This window comes from Tiliqua scincoides, chromosome 3 (assembly GCF_035046505.1).
Source record: "Tiliqua scincoides isolate rTilSci1 chromosome 3, rTilSci1.hap2, whole genome shotgun sequence".
Classification (NCBI taxonomy): Eukaryota; Metazoa; Chordata; class Lepidosauria; order Squamata; family Scincidae; genus Tiliqua; species Tiliqua scincoides.
In genome coordinates, this window is record NC_089823.1 from 53,598,352 (window position 1) to 53,616,850 (window position 18,499).

The following is an 18,499-nucleotide window of genomic DNA, read 5'->3' on the forward strand; positions in this document are numbered from 1 at the left end:
GCAAACACATTGCAATCACTTCTTTATGGAATTCTTAGATCAAGTGATATGTGGGCATTGCTCAAAATTTTTAACATGTCAGTACAATTAATCCTCAACTTCATTTTTTTTTCTGCAGTGATCCATTGAGTTCATGAGCAATTTGTAAAGACAGGGTAGTTTCCGAATTGCACTTTTGTCACACATTGAAGTTGTCCAGTTGCATGTATAAAGTAAATTAGTTGCTCACAGATGTCAGCCACAGTATCTTCTCTCTGATTTACTTATTTTACAGCCCTAGAGATCAGATTTACTCCACTTGAAATGTGTAAGGCACTGTCCTGCTTACTGTGTTTTCAGTCAATGGAACAGTCATTATACCTCTTAAACAATGATGTCATTGTAGCATTTGCAATTATTTTTATTTTAATATACAGTCTTGCATCGCTTAGCGACAGGGATGCGGACTGGCGCCCCCATCGCCAAGCGGGGCTTGACATTATGCAAAGCCTGCGAAGGTGAAGGTGAAGGGAGCCATGCTACCCTCGCCTCCGAAGGCTTTTCTGAGTCTCTCTCCCCTCGCCCCCAGAGGCTTTCTGAGCCTCACAGAAGCAGTGCGCATCCATGTGCTGCCTCTGTGAGGCACAGGATGCCTGTTTCGGGTGTAAAGACATGACTTCCGGTTTTCCAGGAAACCAGAAGCATGGTTGGGAGCTCGTCAGGTGACTTGGACTTGAGTCGTGAAAATGTATGCAGCTCTAGAGAACGCATTTGCTGCTCTTGAAATGTGTAAGGCACTGTCCAGCTTACTGTGTTTTCAATAATCAGTGACACCCTTTATTCTTACGTGACCGTGGTGGCATGGGAGCCATCTGGTGCATCCGAACTTTGTCCCATGCAACTTGGATAACCTGGGAAACCACCTAAAGTTCACTTTTCTCAAATCCTGGCAAAGTGAAAAGCCTTGCCATGGCCTTCTTCATTATAGCTTGAGGCATCTCACATTTTGAGGGTGAAGTGGGAAGGTGTACTATTACAACAGCTATGTGTATAACCTAAGAAGAAACTCAGTGATATCTCCAAGAAGGGACCTTGCTGAATTATTTAAATGAATGGTGCAGCATCCATGGATATTTTTATGTTTGTAGATTTATTTTCATCATATGTACTTGACAATAGCTATACAATTCAAAGAGAAATATTCCATCATTTCAGGGTTAGGTAGAACTGGAGACTGTTGTTCCATAGTCTCTCTCTCTCACACACACACACATGTGGCATATTACAATTTTTTATTTTGCTAAGAAACTTGCCAAAAAATTATTTATACAGGCCCACCCACAGAGTGAAACCTGGGGTAGAAATTCCAAATATAAGCCCAAGCATAATATTCCAACCCAAAAAAGTTAACGGGCCTAATAAATACCATAACCATCAAATCAAAACTGAAATGTAAATCACACACAAAAAACATTCCTTAATTGACTTAGGACCTGTTTCAACCATTTTAGTTTCCTATTGTAGGACTAAGAGTTTTAAAAACTTTATAGACATTGCAGAATCTTTTCTCCTGTTTAGCCATTTAAGCAAATAACTTGAAGAAGAGAAAATGTGTTAAATATTTCCAACCTGTTTGAAAAACTGGTTATTTGAAATCACCCATACCTATAAAACAGTTAAGAAATGAATAACCTAATCCTAACCTGTGCTGGAACAGACAGACCAGCTGGCAGCTGCAGCACAACCCCGGGCAAGGGGTATCAACTCCCTTCCCCCAGGTAATGTGACAGCAGCCCAAATGGGTATACTCAGATCTGCACCACCTAAGAGATGGCGCAGATCTGAACAATCCAACACTAGGCTGAGCCGTCTGGGGGGGGGGGATCCAGCCTAAGTGCTGGATCCAGACTCCACCCCTCTCCAGGCCCGATCTGCCCGTGAGCACACCTTTCCCACTGCCTGACTTTCCCCTGCCCCACAACACCCCTGCAACACCTTCCCACACCCTTCCCAGTCCACTGTGTCAGCAGCCCGCTGCTGGTGCATACTTATCTTCCACTGGCCCTGCTGGGGCCACATTCGGCCTCTGGGAGCAAGTTCCCTGCGCCAGCTTCCCAACTCACTGTTGTCGCAGAAGTGCCTTACAGCACTTTTGCAACACTGGGAGACTGGCACAGGGGACTTGTTCTGGCCTAGGGCACTCTTTGGGTTGTGTTCTAAATTACAGAGCGTTGTGCCAAGCATCTGTATTGACAGTAAAATGTTATAACATTTGTGCATTAAGCCCAAACAGTTATTCACAAAGAATCTTTTATAACTTTTCTCCTAAGATTCCTTGCAAATGAGGAAAGCAGTAGCAAGAATGAATTGTGTGTCCTTTTCTCTCTGCCTCTGTGGTAGTGTGTCAAGTTGGACTGGTACTCTCAGAAATGTGGCTATCATATGAGGTTCACTCTTCAGCTCCATTTTGCACATCACAACCAATGGTCTAGTGCTATTTTGAAGTACAGGAGTTTGTCATGACAAATGGCTACATAGCCACGTTCCATTAAGTCTATGACCAAAAAAAAAATCACATTTGTTTTCTTCTCTTGTCACTTATCTGTATCTGCTTTAAAATTTATTATATGAGGGGGACCGTATCAATGGATGCTGTATCTGCAGATACAGTTATGGGAGGATCGGAAGGCTTTCCCAGGCCTCCTAATGCCTTATAAGGCATTAAAATGTCACTTTCTGTTTCTCTGTTTTAAACTGGAAGTCATGTGTTTTGAGCTCTAGAGCTCAATCTGAGCCAGAAGGACATGGCCTCTGCTGAGCTCAGAAGCCCCTCCAGAGGGGAGGGGAGCCAGGCTTCCCCTTGCCTCCAGAGGCTCCAGAACCCGAGATTGGGTGTTCGCCCATATTTGAGGTTTTGGCTATTCACGGGGGGGGGGGGGGTTCCGGAATGGAACTCCTGCAAATTTAGGTGCACACCTCGATTTCATTTAAAGAACTAGCTCATTTAATCTCAGATTCTTGGAGTGGAATGTGTAGTGTAAAATGATATAAAATAAGGCTACAATCCTAACCACACTTTCCTGAGAGTAATCCCCATTGAACAAAATAGGACTTACTTCTGAGTAGAACTGGTTAGGATTGTGCCCTAAGTGTATAACAATTGGAAAATGGAACTAAACAATAACCCAAATAGAAGATTTATTTGAATGTTAACTTAGAATGCAGGTTTATGCAGAAGTAAATTCACTGTGTTCCGTAAGATTTACTCAAGGGTAAAATTGCATGGAATTACAACCTTAGGCTGCAATCCTGCCACATTTTCCTGAGAGTAAGTTCCACTCAACACAATGGGACTTACTTCTGAGTAAATATGTAGAATTTTGCACTGCTAATATACCATGAGTACTATACCAGCTGTCAGATAGTACCTGGGAATGACAATGACCTAGACATGAACATGTGCCCCTAAGCAAATTTACCTTCACCTGAGCCTGATGATTCTTCTAATCTCAGGTCCTTTGAAAATGTTTCAAAAGCAGCACCTCTGAAAAGAAGCACACACCTTCTTTTCCTACTTCACTGTGTCCCCACATACATGCAGGCTGTGTTGTGGATTCCCAGGATAGCAGATGTTTGAAGGGGGCGGGGAGGTCTATGAAATGTTTGATTTGCTGCACAAAGGTAAGTTATTGAGATGGGCATATGAATAGTATTGTCAGGGCCATGACACAAAAGATAATGTTACAACATTAATGGAGGTTTATGCTGATAAAAATTTCTGGGTTGCTATCCCCTATCTCTTCTCCAGAACGGCAGCTTCCTCCAGTACTGGAAGAACCATTCCACTTGCACAAGAGGTCCTTCCCTTCCTTGCTTCCCCTTGTGTGAGTGGAATGCTCCTGCCATTCCCAGATCTCCTAGAGGTAGAAACACTCATTGTCACATTCTATAATCAAAAAATGTCTTGCAATTCAAATGCAACCAGTGGGGACACACATAAAATGTTTCAGTATATTCTGAGCCACTGTTTCTGTTTAAATCTCCAGCAAGTGTTGAACAGAAATTTTATAGTAGTATTTGTGGCTTATGGGGAGAGAAATTTCAAGATAGGAAAAGGGGTTTCTTTTTTTCCTTTTTTATTTGCCTGGAGTATTCTCCTGTTCTGCTATAAAATACTAAGAGTCCTTGGGATTGGCTGCTGATCAAAAACCTAAGCAAGTTATTGCACCTGAACAGACCAGAAGGTTTCTGCAGAGGCTCTAATAGGAATAGTACCTTTCTTCTTTCATTCCTCCTGAAACTTTCCAGATAACTTAGGACAAAAGGAATCTGACCATCCCATGAGGTCACCAAATGAGGCTCTGTTGTGGATGCCATCAGCATTAGAAATATGTCTGGTGGTTACTTGTGACAAGTCAGTTGCTTTGGTGCAGTGCCTGGCTTGTGGAACTCACTCCTGACGGAGGCTGGATTGCCTCTTCTGTGCTGACATTCCAAAGTGGGATTCAGACTTTTCTGTTCCACCTTTTGCTTGTTGTGCAGGAAGGCTGATGTTGGCTCAGACTGAAAGCCAAGTGAATGAAAGCACCCTTCCCTTGAAGAGCCACCACAGGCTGCCTGGTTGTGCACAGGATACCACAGCACCTTAGATTATGTCAGAAAATTGTCTTGATACAAGACAGTGATTAAATGACAAGAATTAGTGTCTAAAGGGGAACTTAGAAAGCATTATAAAATGAACCTTTTGGACAGGGGTACTGATTTATGCTTGTTTCTTTAGACCATGCAACCTCTTTGCTGTATCAATGTATGCCAATAAAAAGAAAGCCAATGTTAAACATACAATTAGTTATGGCATATATGCAGAAAGTGAACCCTGTGCACACACCTTTTTCAAGCCTATGTTTATGGTAGTTGTGAGTCATTTACCCTGCCAACTAGATAGCTACTTCTTTTAGACTTCCAGAAGGTTATAATTATCCTGCATATTCTTAATGTTTAGACCTAATTACATTTTTAACAATGACTGTGATTTTTTGTCCAGTTGTTGGACTCTTACCAAAATGTTATGTCAGAATTTCTTTAAAAAAATTCCTGTAGCTTGCCTCTGAAAACATTAGCTCGATAATTTTCATAGAAGTAATACCTCTTATCACAAAATGTTATTAAAGCAAAGAGAGACTTTAAATTGAACTGAGTCAACAGATATTTTATTTGCTGTAGTGAGAGTGAGGTTTATTGATACAAGCAGAATTCATGAGGACTACTTTTGTAGAAATCCATTACAAGATTTTAAAGTTTGGTTCATATACTCAAGTAATTAATACCACCTAAATGGAACTGCAGTTCGTAATTCATGATGGAAATCTCTTGCTTGACTAGTTCTGACTGCTTTCTCTAAGCCCCCCTCCCCACCAAAATGCTACCAACACTACCTGCCACTATCAGGGCTGGTTCTAGTTTTCAAGGTGCTCTTGGCAAATCACCCATCATGAACCTCTTCCTACCAGCCTGGGCCCCTGTAGAGCCTAAGAGGAGCCCTGCTGGATCAGGTATAGGTTCCATTTAGTCCAGCTTTCTGTATCTCACAGTGGCTCACCAGATGCCTCTGCCACTCCCCCTGAATCTGGCATTCTATTTACCCTCGCACCCCTCAATGAAAACCTCTGCAATTGCCACAGCAGTTTATGAATGGAGAGGTGTGTCAAGGTTCAATAGCAGGCCCTTCTGAGGTCCCTAGGTGCTCAGCCGTTGCCCAACACCCAAATCCAGCACTGGTCGTGATATCCAGTTTAACCTATCCCACTTTGTAACAGCCTGCCTCATCCAACAGGGGAAGCTCCACGTCAGAGAGGTTGGGTGTGCTCATGGGATTGCCATGGGCTTGCTTCTGGCCAGGACACACAAGAGGCAATAGCAACCCACTTCATATGCTGCACCAGAACTATTTAAGAAGCAAGCAGGTATTTAATCCTAATCCTTATATTTAACTCTATTATTTATAATACATTAGCCTTCATTATATAGGCCACTCACAGAATCTAACTGGGTCCTGCAGAGCTCTCAAAAGAAAGAATTTGAATGTTTTATGGGAGCGGGAGAGCAGTTCCTAGTTATGTAACTGAAACTGCTCAAGATTCATACCAGATGGATTGTGCTCACTGTGACAATGAGAACTGAATCAGCATGCATTAAAGTGTTACTATGTCCTGCTATCCCAGGAAAACTCCTCAATTTCGAATTTGCTTGTAAAGTATGTGTGTGGCTCTCCCTCCCTGCGTGTGTGGTATAAGTCTGAGAAGAGAAAGGCTGGGCTGAAAAATGGAGGATAGGATCTGGCTTGCATGTTTCTCTGCCAGGATCATTCTATCTGGCACACTGCCCACCGCAGACTGCCCCTAAACCTCCCTATCCATGCCCTGCCTCACCAGTGCCTGAAGAGCCTCTTGGAGCTGCTGCCAAACACACTGCACCTCTTGCCATTTGTTGCAGCAACCTGTTTTGTGCCACTGTAAAGGACACAGCACTAGTTCTGGCAGCAAGAGGACACAATAGGATTGGTGCCTAACAGGTATGAAGCCTGACCTATATTGTTAGCAAACGTACTTACAATTTTTCCTACTATGCGTTACTTACATTGTTCAAGTTGCTTTTATGAATCAGAGGCAGTGCCAAGATCATAGATTGCTTTTATTAAACTTTGGAACAGCCATTGGATGTCACAATAGCTATTCTGCTTGATGCAAAAAAGGCCTTAGATACGAATTGCTGGCTTCAGTTTTTTTGGCTTGGGCAACATTTGATTTGCATCTAGTTTGATTGGCTAGATTTGGTAACTACAAGTCTGTATGAAGCCGTTCATTATTTAATGAACAATATGAAGCAGTTCATATGAGCTATTCAGAAGCATTAGTGTAACTCCCTGCCAGGTTTTGTTTTTAAGACCTTGGTAACCACTGGAAGATTAAATAGTGCAATATATTTCATTGCTAAGAGATACTGAACAGATAAACCAGATTTGAAATTCAGCCACCTTAAGGAGAAGATGGTGAAAAGCTTCATTCAGTGTAAGCAACAAGCTGATAGGTTTAATATAGGGCTTCCAGACTCCTACAAGGCAGTTGAGAGCGCTGTAAGTGTGCGTGGGGGAGGAGCTATGGCAGCAACATGATCCCCAGGATCATGATGCTGCAGGGGGTGGAAGGGTTTTTTGTTGTTTTTTTTAACTTATCGACAGCCAGCACCAGAGTCCAGGGTGTCCTCTGAGTCCTCTGCAGGGCTCCCTATGCCTCCAATCATGTAAAAATAACAAAAACGGCACTTCTGGTTTCACGACAAAAACTATAAGTTCCTGTATTTTCTTCTGTTTTTAGTTATTTGGAGGCACAGAGAGCCTTGCAGAGGGTTCCCTGGACCCTCTCCTGACCCTCCAGGACCCCCCCAGACCCTACTGGCTGCTGGTAAGTTAAAAAAACAAACCCTCCCATCCTTGGTAGGTGATCCTGAGGATCACGTTGCTGCCTTTCCCCTTTCCCACCCCTTAAAGCAGCAGGGACAAGTGCTTTCCTGGCTTGTGGGTCATGACCCAGCAGTTTGGGAACCACTGCTTTAATATATAAACAGTTTGAGGACTGGGAGGCTACAAAAAACAATCAGGTGTTGGATAGATCAGCGTATTTTCTTAAGAGCACAGTGTAGAAACCAGTTCAACAAAGAATAAAAAGTCTCTTCTGCTCCTCTCAGTATTTATGGTACTATTAATTTTGAACAGGAAAGAGTAAGTTAATACTGTGACAGTTTTAAAAGTTTAAGGACACTTGGGAATATTGCTGCCTCGACTGAAAATGTCAGCAGAATGCTAGAGAGCCTTTCACGCATATGTACAAACCTACAGAAGACATAATCGCAGCACTAGAGTTAAGCTGAAGCCTCATTTTGAACCATTTAGTAACAGAAAAAAAAGCCAAGTGACATGTCAATCAAATCCTTCATATATGTTGTGATCATTTTTAACTTCATGGAAATGTGTACAAACTGGTTCAAAGTGAACTGTTGGGTCAAAGTCACACAAAGAGCCTACAGAATACACACACACACACACACACACACACACACAAGGAAAAGCATATGTTGCCCAGTAAAAGGTGTCCAAGTGAGGACGGAGATGTGTGTAAAATGTTCATGGGATATTATGTAAAATGCTCAGACAATTTACAGAACATTTGTAAATGTGTGGGAATTCCTGTCCAATGTAAGAAATTAAAGTAGAAATCCAAGTTCATTTTGTATTTAATGCATGTAATATCCAAAACAGTCCTCATTGTTGATTTACATTCACATGATCCAGCATCACTTGATGATTTTTCCATATGGACCGGGCAGTGCTCATAATTCCCTGTCAACATTGTCGAACAATGCAATTTTTCGGTTTAGGAACACTCATCAGTCTACCTTCATTAATCTCAGTATAGATTTGTGAAGAGATAATATGTGAAGATGGTAGGCTGTACTTGAGTCACGACATTAATAGACTTTCACTTAACATACTTTCACACTAGTCACACTTTACACGGGCACCCCCCCCCCCCAAATAAGCATGCAGGACAAAGGCTTGGGATTTAAGAAAAAACTTTATGAACTTCAAATACAAAACCTGCAGCAGAGAAAAAGTTATTAAGGGCACAATCCTAACCAACTTCCCAGCATTGACCTAGCAGCAGTGCAGCCCCGAGGTAAGGTAACAAACATGCCCTTAGCTTGAGGAGGCCTCCTTGACAGCCTCCCCACTGCAGGATGCACTGCACGCCACATTGGCACAGCTATGTCAGTGCTGGAAAGTTGGTTAAGTACCCCAACGTGCTGGCACTAGGTTTTGAGGGAAGTTGCACTCGCTGTCTGCCTCTCCCATATGCCCAGATGAGTGTCACATCTTAGATTCAGGCCTCATACAATTAGAAATTGGGTTAACCTATCACAGCCAACCCTGAAGGGTTGAAGCAACTGGTTGGCACTGAGAAGCAACAGGTCAAGCCTTTTGTTGGCCTTTGCCTGCTCCAGCCGAGAGGTTTTGCCTGCCAGCCTCCCAAACTGGACAAGTATTGTCAGAGTGATCGCTCACCCCGTGACCTTGCTTACCTTGGGACGTGTGCAGGTACACACCTGGCTACCCAGCCATCATGTTACCTGCCTACACTCACTGCTAACTAATAAACCAGCCACAGATGCCAGTCTGGGATGAGTGGAAAAACTGCCAACCAAGGCCGATGAAGTTGAAAGCACAAAATTCCTACCCAGTCCCCAAAAGGGCAACCAGCTACTCTTATACTGAACACAGGGTGGGTGGAAAGGGCCCGAAAACCTGCTCCAAACTGAGACAAGTGTGTGCCTGACTCCAGGTCTCAGCCAAGCCACACATCCCAGCAACAGGGTCAGCCAATGGGCAGTCAGCATTCTCCTGCCCTTGCCCTGCAAGCAAAGGGAGAGGACTATGCAATGCGTGGCGAGGCCCTGATGAGCCCCACTGGAATTCAGCGCTAGTGATGCGTCTGCCAGAAGCATGCTATGACTTTCATGTCCTTTTGAAAGGTGCCCCCTGTATCCTGAATGCCTTTGTACACATTTGGAACTTCTGCATCTGTAGGCTATTAGGCAAGCCTTGTGATGAGAGTTCTGTTTGTGCAACATGGGTATCACGGCAGTCTGCATAGAATTGGGGTGAAAGAATGTACACTTAACAGCCAAATATTGCTTACTGTTTTTTGCTGACATGGGTTCCTCCAATAGTGTAGCTTATTCAAAGTATTTGAAAAAGGCATAATGAAGAATAAGTTCCACTTGAAGCAAAGTGACTTACACAGTGAAATAAGCAGAAGACCATGTACCTACAAGTAATTCTATTTATTCTTTAAAACGAAAATGAAATGGAAAATCAATCCTAATCTAAGCAGATGAACTTAACTCTAAAACCATTGCTTTGAGAGAATATGTTCTCCATGGTAAAGCAATGACGTCTAACATTTCTGTATATGCAAGTGCACTGTATGTAAGTTGTGTCCAACACCAATAGCGTTTTTTAATAACTTGTAGGCAGCAGAAAAATCCATTTTAAGAATATAAGCACTCTCATGATATACCAGACAACAGTAGCCATATTTCTTATGGTTCAGAAGTTGAAAACTGACACCGCATGGCTGGTTTCACTTCACTGTGTGTGTACTTGAGCTAAGGAGTCTCAAATCCATTGAGTCCATTTGAACTGGTTTTCAATTGCAATGCAAACTATTCAGAAAGATATCTTTATTCCTTATAACCAGTTGATTGTTTGGCATTGTTTCCCAGGAAAATAAGAACTTAATAGAAAATTATTTTCAACAGGATTTGAACTTCACCTGTTTCTTTATTCATATTGTGATCATTGTGGCCCTCACTGATCTGCAACCAAGAAACTACTACTGTTGGTTGTTATGCTGGCTTCTCATAATTCATGCCTTTTTTATTATCCCAAGCAAATACCCAAATTTTAATAAGCATTCTTACCCTAAATTGCAATCTTAGTTTTCAGGCACTCTGAGAATCTAATGGAAATTATTGGATTCCATTCGGTGATGGCATCCACTTGCTTCATACTTCCAGAAAGTTACATAGCTGTACTTTGTCAGAACTATGATTCTGTCCCATACTGGACCGCTTGCCATTACAGCTGAATGCATGAAACTATGGCTTCAGCAAGCTATAATTTGACTACAACAGAATTGGAAAACACTGTTTGAACATTGTGGTGTACAGGAGAAAAAGTAAGAATGACTATTGGTTAACATAACAAACAGGAGACTCCTGATAAAATTTCCTTGTTCCAATTGGTGGAGGTTATATTTAGCTACTCAAGTTTTCAGAGTTCAGCTGTCTCACATAATTTCCATTTGGGTGCAAAATCAGGTTTCTTGCATGTGATTGTCTCTTCAATATTTGTCAAATACAGAATGGAAAAGAGAAGATTCTTGATTTAGACCAGAATTCTTACTATCCAGTCCCCTTTGGTCTGGCAAGGAAATTACAATCTTGCAGGAAGAACCAGCATACCACCGTCCTTTGGCTGCATAAAAAAGCAGTAAAAGAAACCTTTCTTCACTACTAGCTTCTCTGTGCTGGGCTGCGTACCAGTGGAAGGACACTAATAGGCAGGCTAAAAAAACGGATCATTCTTCAACTTAAATGCAATGCAGAAACCATGCTGAACTTTAACTTTGAATCTGCCTTTCAGCCACAGGCTGGTGGTGATAGCAACAGCTACAACAAACTGAAAACAGGAGAGCGAAGAAGTTGCTGTTATGTAATATACCTTTGGTGTAAAATTTGGGAACAACCAGATACTGTATCTGTTTCCTAAATAGTTCTCTGTTTTGTACATAGGAACAAGTGTGTGGGTCTCAGATGAAGAAAGAGAACATTGCTTTTAATAAAGTTGTTGGTGGGCAGTTTGGATGTGACTTAGCAGATAGAAAATGAAGATGAAGGCTTTCATAATGTTGAAACACAAGCGGCTTACTCTGCAGACTGCTTTGAAGAAGATTGCAGCAACAGTTACAATCTTAATGTCGCTTGTGATGTGGTTGGGCACATCTATAATTTGTGCGAGATATAATCAGAGGCTAATAAAGGCAATGGGGTGAGGTTGCAATTGGCTACAAAAGATCTACTATACTGTATATTAGGCATTAGGAAGAGAAACTTCTAGGAAATGCTGCATCGGTTCAGGAAAAAAATGCTTTAAACCAGAAGCAGGTATAACAAAAACTGTTTCCGTTCTGGATCCATTTAGGTGTGCTTAAACCATCATTTTCTAAGTGTACTCACTAGGGCTTTAATTGCTATATTTCAAAGAATGTCCCATCTCCTCACTCCATCCTTCTTTTAATGATAAGAAGTCAATGTTAGCCGTATAAATGAACAGGCTTCACAAGAATCAGATTCACTTTGGACGACTCTTCACATTCCCAGTCATCATTCCATTTAGGCAGCACAATTCCATCTCTGGTTGATGGGCAGCAAAAGTGGGCAGCTTGCCAGGTAGACGTTTCCATGACTCCCAACCCCCAAAGGTGATGCATTTTTCAGCTAATTCAATGAAGAGAGTGGGCTGAACTTTGGGTATAAACTAGACAATAGCTGTCTTCGCAGTATCAGCAAAATGGTTTATGGGAATGCACTCCACATTTGGCAGAAAAAAATCATGTGACCTTATGGCTGAGATTTTGCGATGGTGCCAATGGAGACTTGGAAAACAGAACTGGTCCTGACTTCTTTTCCTCCTTCTCTCGCAAGGCTCAGAAAATGGTGGATCCTAATACTTGACTTTAACCAGACTGAGCAAGCAGTTGAGCCTTGAAGCACAAGTTTTCCTTTATTCTATCTTTTTTTTTTTTTTTTGGCAGGCCACCAGGAGGCTGTCCCTTTCACGCCTGATAAAGTCTGTTGCTTATCTCTCCAAATAGATGAGAGGGAGAGAGAAATTCTAAACAGAATATGTGGGGTTAAAAAAACTGCATTTGAGAAGGACAGCTTGTAGAAATGGTGTTGTTATTGTTTTTTGCAGCTCACAATTCTTCTGAGCTCTTCTGAGGAATAAAAGTTTCTAGTGTTTTAATGAACAGGCATTTCAGCTGGACAAACCCGGCGACAGCATTGAACATGAGATCATTGCAAGCACAGTGTAACCAACTGGCACCCTGCCTTTTTGCCCCTTTGCTTCAGCAGATTTGTGAAATCCTCATTTATAAAATCAGCACAGGAGCTGGATGATTTTTTTTCCTGGTTTCTCCTGCTTCTGGTCCTACGCAGGTGGTTGTCACAAGGGTTGGTACAGTTTTTTTGCGCAGTGCTGTGTGCCTGGAATTCCAAGAAGAACAATAATGAAGGCATACATCCTGGTCCTTTTTCGTGGATATAGCTGAAGCCTGGGAAGATACAAAATGTCTGTGCCAGAGTCTGGAAAGTTAATGGACTTGTTCACAAAAATAATAAGCATCTTGGCAAGTTTAACTACAGGAGCTTCAGTATATATTAGGGCTTTTTAGAACATAACTAAATAGGCTGAAATGACTGACTCATACTTTAAAAATGTGGTTTTATTATTTCTTAAGTAACAACATGTTGCAGTGGGTAATAACCCACCATTCCAAACAGGTATAGCATTTTTTTTTATTCTTCTGTTTTTTTCATTATGTCATATTGAAGTTGAAATCCTTATATATATTCACCTTAGTGTACTTGACCAATTGTGTTGTATAAAAGGATCTTTTCTTTTTTTCAGCTGTGTTTGAATTCTGCTAAAAAAGAAAACATTAAAAATGGTTTGAGAATGTTATGTTTATCCTTGGGCCACATTTAAATTTAGTGAAGTGCCAAATGAATACCAGGTTCTCCTGCATTTTTTGTATTTGGTATGAATGTTGGCTATCTGTATGGCAGTGGGTAGAAAGAGCAGGCTATTAGAGATCAGAAGCTAATTTTCTTAAAATAGAGAGAGATCCTTGCTTCCCAAAAATGGTACAATGGGTCAACAGGTTCAAACAAAGTCATGACAACTCCACCGGTGTATATGAATGTTTTTCCACAATGTCTATATAATTTAAGTTTTAAGGGTGGGAATAAAAAGCACATTATTAGAACTTCCATATAACAGGGCTCGTTCCCAGTTAGTAACAGTGTCTATTTTTGGATGTTTGGTAAAGCAGCACTTGTCCAAGAATAGTTAGGGAGAAAAATGTGAGGCCACGCATTCAATATTTGCTTTCGAAGGGGGCTATGCAAAGCTCCTTATGGTTTGAAGGGGTAAATGCTGCCTCAGCAAATCAGTTTCCTATTAATTGTTTAGTCACCATGTAACTTTTAATATTACAAAGCAAAATTCATTTTGACTGGAACTGTTCAGATCTGTAAGATTTTTAACCCTTTATAAATACCTGGCTCCTGTCTGTTCATCTTTAAGAAATGTGCTTCAAATTGATGCCATGTATTTTGAGTTCAATATTTTAAATAACTTGTGGAGAGGCAATGGTGTTAGTTGTACATGTTATACAGGCAACATGCAGCTGGTGGATGAAGCCTAAATATTTCTAACAGTTTGTGGTATGAAACATGGCTCTCAACTTTGCTGGGAACTTTACTTTTCTTTGTTCCTTTCAAAGAACTGTGGGAAGCTGCCAAAGGAATATCGGGCATATCTGACAAATACAAGTCCTTTGCATGGATTTACACTAAAGTATTAATTAGCTTGATTGTATACTCTTTCCCTTATTATAGCTGAGAACAAAATATATATTTACATTGAAATAAATATGCCAATAATTGTTACTTTTATAATGGAAAAACAATTTTCCCATAGACTAAGAAGTCATTGGCTTTGTACGGAGATAAATAACCATGTTTTAAAAGCTGTAGATTTATTTCATTCCTAAGTAGCACTTATTTCCATTTTATTAAGCATGCAAAATTAAAATGCTATCCTTCTTTGCTTGCTTTTATCAAACATGCTCCTATACATTCAAATTTTTAATGGAATTAAGCTATTTATTTTACTTTTAACTGCCTAGCAGATTGACTTTGACTGCCCTGCCAAAGAGTTCTTCATGAGAAGGAGGATCAAGATTTTTTCTCATGACAAAATTCTTTAGAAAGGATCATTTTGTTGAACATTCTAATTTTTTGTTTCTTAATTTTGATTTAGTGCTATGGACATTTAAATGGAAAAGAGAAGAAAAAATGTGGACATGTGAGAAGTGAATGAAGGTAATTAAGTTCAAAGTGCATATTTAGATATTTTCACATTTGAATTATGTTCTTTAAGTATTTTTTTAATTCAATAGATACCTGGTGAATGTTTGTACAGTTACTGCACAAACTATACAGTTGTTGATTACGTTCTTCTTCCTTGTAGTTTAATGCAAGTATCTTATTTCATTTGTCTCAGTGAGAGGTTACCTTCAAAGTGGAGGAAAAAAAGTTAGAGTTGCCCCCTAGGAGTTAAACGAATGTGTTTTGTTCTTTTTTTCAGAGTGAGTATGAAATGCAATGAACTTTGCAGAGGCCATAGCATATTCCATACCCCTCAGTCTTACCTAGTAAGGTGAACGTTTAATTCTCTGAATAAATCAGTACTAGCAGAATTTGGAATCCTGGTTCATAATTAATCATTTGAAAAATATTATTGTATGACTTTTAAAGTCTGAAGTTTCCAGGTGGAGGAGGTTTTCATGATTTGGATTAAGTAAGAGATATTTGTAAAGCAAAACGTTACAGCTTACTACTGACTTCGAAAGCAGAAAATACTTTTTAAAAAGTTTCTGTTGAATAACAATTGAAATGACAAAGAATCCCAATCACTCATATGCAGTGTCTGAAACTTAAGATGCAATTTATGACCTGAAAATCTCTGAATATCCACCACTGTTGCTGGGAACACTCCAACCATATATAGAATTCAAGCAAATTGATTTTTTTAAAGACTTTTAAAAAAATTGTTGTTATAAGTGATTGGCTGTGCTATTTAGAGATCAGACTCAAAATTTGATCTCTAAATAACAAAGCCAGTCACTTAAAAAAAATGTTTTGCCTGATTAATATACATGGAATTAGTTTTTGTTTAGGTTAATCTGTGAAAGACATTAAGAAAAATTTATGTCTTGAGTAGATGAGGTTCAGTTTATGATGTAAAAAAATGAGATAACACCTTACCTGAAACATCTCTGGACTAGTCATTTACACTGTATTTTTTTTTTTTAATTTTCTACAATAATCTGTTTTTATTGGCATATATTTTTCTCCAAAAGACTTAGCAGATAATTCATTCAAATGTATCTGCGTTTTTAACCTGTTGATATGCAAGTGTCACATGAGGCCTCTGTAAAATTAGGGAAATTTTTAAGAGCCATGAAAGAATGTTTGATTTAGTGAACAGTGAAGTTATTGGTTGTTATTGTTTGGATAAACATTTCTGAAGTTTAAATCCATCTATTTTACCTTGAACTCAGTTTTTTTTGAATGGTACAAAGTTTGTGATTTACTGACATTTTCAGCTGAAGGGTTCTTGGACATTATGGTGGTTCAGTTATAGGTCTGATATTCATTGATTGTGGCATATTGTTCATTCTTCAACAACCAGATTACATTTGCATAGCTTTTTTAATTATGAGAACTGAAATATTGTTATTTCTGTAGTCGAAGGTCCCCTACAAAAATTGTGCAAGAGATCTGCTAATTATATGTGTGTCTTAGCTGTGTAGTTTTCAAATATCTCAAGTGTATAAAATCTAAATGCATTTTCTATAGTTTGTCTAATGTGAATTCTGGAGTTGCTGTTTATCAGAACAGATCCTGTACAGTGAGTGTCTGGTTCTAATGTGCTTTCACACTGTTTCATCTGAAAGAGGATGCTGGCTGCTGGAGCCAATTGGCATAAACCCGTAGATCCGATCTTGTGGTGAAGTATACTGCACAAGCTCGTTTCTATGGGTCTGTGTCAGTCTGGTGATCTGACAAAAGCATCCATAGCAAGCTACGACAGGTATTGCAGGGGGAGGGGAGAATCTGATTTCTGAGCTTCTATTTTCAAGTGGAATGGATTTTTCCCCCCAAATATACATTTTTGTTATGTCATTGACTTCATTGGGTGCATATGACATACATTTTCAATTTTATTTTGTTTTTATTTTTCTATTTGTATGCTTTATCATTTAAATGAAGAACACAGTACATTTAAATAATATATTTCTGGAAAAGTCTTATCAGAACTTGTTCACTCAAGATATGCTGAGGATATTTGTAGGAGGCAAGCTTGAAGGTAGGGGCTGAGATCTAGCAAAGGAAAAATTAACAATTTTAGCCTTTCTGTTCAGGCATAGAAATTGCCCTGGAATATAGGATTTGCCACTCCATAGCTCACAGCAGGAAATCATGCACCCTGAGTTCAAGATTGTGACCCTCAGCTACAATCCTGCAAATACTTACAAGCACTTAAAACCAATGTATAAGCTTGTAAGATGAAGGATGCTTCTTATCCACAATGTGTCCCCTACAGGTGAACACTAAAAGATCTGAAGGGGAGAAAAGTGTCTGCAAACTCATGGTATATGTGGACACTGGACAGAGGCTGGCTGAGGCATCTGTGCATATTTTACAATGTGCTTGCAAACATGTCTCCTTTTGAAGATTGCAGTGTTCACCATGGAGATACACACAAATATCTCTTTCCTCTGTAAAATGAAGTGACCCAGATAATTTTGACAGTTATATATTTGACATTAATTTTTTTGAATGCATTCACCTAACATGCATTTTAGGACCAACTTACTTGCATTTTTATGATACTCTCACAATTGGAAGAATTGTACTTTGTGCTACTGGAGCATACCCAATGACAACAAAGTAGAAGCAAAATCCTCAGTATCCCTTCTGTGTTCACATTAAACATGATGGAAACTGGTAAGTGTATTTGAAAGAGATGCAGAAGATCTGAAGAAGACATTGCAAGCTGTGTGCATCCGGGTTGAGGTAGTAGGTTGTATGGTTTAGAGTTACACCCTGGGAGTTAACTGTACAACCTTCTAGCTTTCCTTGGAGCACACTTGAACCATCGAGGAATTCATCATCTATTTAATCTGATAAAGCAAACTCTATGTAGGAAATGTATATGGAGTAATCACTTTGGGGCTTTATTGATGCTCAGATACTCCCCATTACATGATTAGTTCATTTCCAACTTATTAAGAATGATGCTGACGTGGTCTCTTAATGGACCGTGACTGCACACTGCAGATATTTGAGAAAGACTGATGGATATTTTAATTAAATTATCAGCAAAGCTGAAAAAGTTGACCTTATCCCTAGATACAGAATATCAAATATTCATACATGTACTCTTAAAAATAATCTGGAATAATTTAAATTTGCTGTTCTGTCATTACTTTGTATCTACATTACTTTAAAGTGGTAAAAGAAGTGTGTGTGGGGGGGGGGGGGGCTTTGTGGTTCTAATTTTGACCAGTTACTTTGTAGGTCTATTTCAATGGAGGAAAAGTAGCACAGTAAAACATCAGAATGCAAATCTCAAAATAAAGTCAACAAAAGTCTTATCAGAACCTGTTCACTCAAGTTACAGCTTTTCAGATAAATGAGTGAGACAGTGTCCTTTATATATTGTGCCAGTTATGTGGGAACCATTTATACATAATCATTTCCCACATGGGTAGGTGAACATTTAAATAACCAAACTCCCTGGGCTGAGATTCTGATCACATTGGTTCCCCAATGCCAATGTGGTTTGTTTCATTACATTCTGCATTAAATTACACATCAAACTATATATAACATGATGGTATTATTCCTAAAAACCACAATTTCCACAGTTTTGGTCACTAGTGGTGTTACCCCCCCCCCCGAGGATGTCACCTTCCTAACACCTTATTGGTTCCATGCTGTGTCATAATAACATCTCATTGGCTCTTTGAACAATCAGTGTCATTGG

General features: G+C 39.8%; 1 long non-coding RNA gene across 4 annotated transcripts in view; it reads left to right on the forward strand.

Moving 5' to 3' along the window:
• LOC136645417 (uncharacterized) overlaps positions 1–18,499 on the forward strand; it is a 398,421-nt gene that overhangs the window by 265,466 nt on the left and 114,456 nt on the right. For all 4 annotated transcript variants that reach the window (XR_010794131.1, XR_010794128.1, XR_010794130.1 and 1 more), the window contains one exon: positions 14,705–14,766. This is a non-coding gene — a long non-coding RNA (uncharacterized lncRNA). The remainder of the gene's footprint in view (positions 1–14,704; positions 14,767–18,499) is intronic.